This window comes from Eumetopias jubatus, unplaced genomic scaffold (genome assembly GCF_037043125.1).
Source record: "Eumetopias jubatus isolate StellerSeaLion01/CBP00866 unplaced genomic scaffold, mEumJub1_p1.0 scaffold_54, whole genome shotgun sequence".
In the NCBI taxonomy this organism is placed as follows: Eukaryota; Metazoa; Chordata; class Mammalia; order Carnivora; family Otariidae; genus Eumetopias; species Eumetopias jubatus.
The window spans coordinates 854,043-858,069 of NW_028274860.1; positions in this window are offsets into that span (position 1 = coordinate 854,043).

Genomic DNA, 4,027 nt, shown 5'->3' on the forward strand with positions numbered 1-4,027 from the left:
CTGGGCAGTTACTCCTATCTGTGCTCTCACACCTCCTCACAACCCCTCTAAGTGTTTGCTCCAGGATTTTCCCCATTCTGCCTTAACACACACTTAATGCTGTGCACATCTGTCCTCATCATAGGGGAGAAAGTTTTTTGAAAACAAGGACTATATGCTTTTCATCTGTGTCTGGCATGATGCAGAATAGACCACATGTAGTTTCAGAATCAGATGACAAATTTAACTCTATCACTGCAGGTGTGATTTTGAGGGCATTTGGGGGAATACTGTCTTCTCCAGGAAGTAAATCAGTATCACATACATTTATTGAGCACCGGCCGTGGGCCGGACCCTGGGGTATACAAGGAGGTGAATACCACATCATCCCCACCCCTCAGAAGGTCACAGCTAGAAAGGAAAACAAGTGGTTCTTTCTAGTCTGTGTTGAAGGATCTCTGTTTCTGAGGTGTTGGATGAATATGCATACCAGGCATCCAGGCAAAAGCTTCTACCGATTTTTCACGTAGCAAAGACCAAGTACCAATAGCTGGATCCTGGTCAGTAGATTTTGTAGCTGCTAAGGGGAGACTGTCTGGGGGAAGTTGCCGTGGGTGGGTAGGTGATGTGGGAGAGAAGGAAAGAGCTCGGATTATGATGGGTGGGGAGGATCCTGGGTGACCAGACCCTGATCTTGCTTCAAGTGCTCAGGAGAATTTGCCATGCTGCGGGGCTGCTGGGTGGGGCTGCATACCATGCTGACCAAAGTGAAGTGTGATTTTGAGTCCAGACCACAGGTGAAGCCTGTCTGTGCGACATTGGGTACGTGACTTAATCTCTCTGTGCCACAACATCCTCATCTGTAAAATGGGATTGGATCACGCTCCTACCTTCGGGGCTTAAGGAGATGGTCATGTGCGTGAATCCGTGGCTGGTGCTGGCTCAGTGGCTGACCCGTATCCAGACAGCTGTCCTTACTGATAGGCTACGGTGTCACTAGTGCCTGGCAGCCCATCATTCCCACAGCCGGCTGATCCTCAGTTACCTGGGGAACTGGGACAAGGTACTGATCGTCCACTCTGCAGCCGTGGTGGAAGTAGATCTCTGTATGCTAACATGGCGCGATTTCTGGAATGTGTAACTGGATGAGGAAGCAAAGTGCCGTTGAGTGTGTAGGGGTTTCTACTTGTGCAGAATAGTGGCCAGATACAGGTACATGCTTGTTCATACATGTTCACACTGTTTCCGGAAGGATCCACATGGAACTGTCACAAAGGAGCCCACAGGAATAGGGGACTGGGATTGGGTTGGAGGGGCGGCTTTAACGACTTTACATTATAACTGAAGAGCTCATCTAAATACAGTTTCCTGGATCCTGTTTCCAGAATTCTGACCCTATCGTTTTCAAGTGGAATCTGGGAATGTGTTTTTTTACAAAGTTCCTTCCCTAAGTGGAGTGTATGACCCACTGGCCTCTGGAGCCCCTGCTTTAGGGGTAAGGGTTGCCGGATAGTGGTTTGGAATCAGCAGCTGCTCTTGCAGGTAGCAGTTTGCATTCTTGTGTTTGTAGAAAGGAAACTGAGGCTGCTGCTTTAACAAACCTGACATCATTCCCAAGCCCCTTCTCCCTTCTCTGTCTGCCTCAGAGGCTGAAAAGTGAATGTCCACTTTCTCAGAATCCTAAGCATTTAGAAGTGGCCATATATAAGAAACACAAGTGTTTTGGGCAATTGCTGCAAAACTTTGGCTTTTGGGAGAGAAAGGACTTATTTAGATACTTCCCTTTCCTTTTCTTTCTGGCCTTGACCATCTACATGATGGCTGGAGTTGTGGCAGCCATTTTGTACTCATGAAGGAAGGCAAAGGAAATTGCAGAGACCCCAGCCCTGATATCCTTAGACCTGTGGAATGATGTCAGCAGTCACTTTTGTAGACTTCTTGTCGCGCAGGTAAAATTAGCCTTTACTGAAGTTGAGTAGGTTTTCTGCTATTTCTAGCAGATAGGGGCCTAAGATGTGGGCACTGAATTAGGGAAGCAGTAGATTTGGGTCCTCGCCCTGGTTATTTTGGATTTGCTGAGTGGCCTCAGGCAGGTGTTTTCCTCTCAACCTCTAAAGTGTGGCGGTGGGGACTTGAAGACACCACCCATCCTTCATGACTTAGGCTGTTTGTAAAATAACTCAGGGGTGATGCTGCCCTTCTTCATCTGAGAAGCACCTTCTAGATCCATTAGGTTCACTTGGTGGCAAACAAGAGAAAGCTGCTTTGCCAGGTTAGGCAGGAAGATAGTTTATTTGAAGAATAGCAGGGACTACACTGAATTAATCGAGCCACCGTTGGAGGACTGACCTGGGGAAGGACAGACTCAGCACAGATGCGACGGTCCAGGGCAGGGGTTCCGGACCGACGGCCAGCTGTCTGTGTTGTAAATACACTGGAAGAGAGCCGCCCCCATTTGTCCATGTGTGGCCAGTAGCTGCCTTCACGAGGGCAGAGTTCTGACAGGGGCACACCCTGCGAAGCTGGAAACAGCTAATCATCTGACCCTTTACTGACAAAGGTTTGCTACCCCTGACCTAGGGGGTTGAACCCACCCCTGAGTCTCAACAGGAAATGCAAAGGAGGAAGGAAGATCAGGCCCCACTCCAGTGCCCCCTGTGCATGCGGGGCCTGGGGGGGGTCCACCCTGGGGCTCCCGCATGGCGCCCCCTCAGTCCCTGCCCCTTCTTACATCTGCTGCTGCTTTGTTGTCATAAGCCGACTGCTACCTGAGGAGACATGGTGTGTCCTTCTGTTTGTTCCCTGCCGCCCACTTGGAAGTGGCAAGGGCACCCGCCTGGCCCCTTCCCCCCTGTGCACCCTCAGCCCCTGGAATGGGTCTGGCATGGAGCAGGTGTCAGTGAGTACAGTGAATATTTGTTGAACAAATAACTAAGTTCTAGCTGTTCTTTAGCTACACTGCCCCATTTCCCACGACCAGGAGAGAGTCTGTCTGGTCTCATTCGGATCATGTTTGGTTTGCAAACCATCACTTTGGTTTACAAAGATGAGCACATCAGGAGAGAGACAAGTCCCCCGAGGAAGCTAAGTTGCTGTTATAAAGGAGGGAGCAGTAGGTGATGGATGCGGAGAGTCTGTAAAACGACAAAGATCGACGATAGAGGAACTTGGTCTTTGGGAATTGCTTGCACATGGCTGCCCTGTGACAATTTCTTATTGTGTTCTTAGGTAACCGGCCGTGAGGTGGTGTCTTCCTTCCTTCTAAGGGCAGGGAGGCTGGGTACCTACCTAACACTTCTTGGTCTCCCATGGTGGGGAGAACCCTCCGTGCCTAGCACACTGCCTAGCAGAGATGAGGGACTAAGCCAATAGTTTGGGCAGAGATGAGGGGCTCAGCCAATAGTTTGGGCTTGGTGCATTTTAATAGTGACAGGATTGTGCATGCATTTATGTGTCAGCCTTTTGAGCTGAGAAGGCAGAGTTCTGGGGAAAACAACAGGTTGGAACCTCATTATAATCCAAGACATGTCTAGCTGGTGTATGACTCCATCTGCAATGACTGTTTGGATAAAAGTATTCCATACTGGAGGCTCCATTCTTTTTGAATGTACAGATTAATCAATACCATGATTATTTCCAGAAAGCTCCTTGCTGAAGTTTTGTAATGGTGTGTGTAGGCTTTACAGCTACAAAACGTGATCTTCTCGGTGAAAGAAGATGAATAGCTTCAGAGAGAAAGGTATTTCTCCATTCCTGCCCCTGGAAAACATGACCAGATGATGAAGGAAAATGACTCGTGACCTGTCTCTACCTCCTGCGAAATAGTCCACTTCTTGAGCATTTTATTCAGCCAGAGTCAACCTGGCACAGTGCATTAACACCACAAGCTTCTTGTGATGTTTTGTGGCTGATCATACTTTCCTCCTAAGTTCTCTGTAGAACTAAAGCAGTAACAAGGAAAACAGGGCATTTCTTTGCTCCTAAAAATGCTCTCACTGTCTGATTTCTTGAACTGGGCAGAATCTTCTTAGTTTACATGATGATCTCC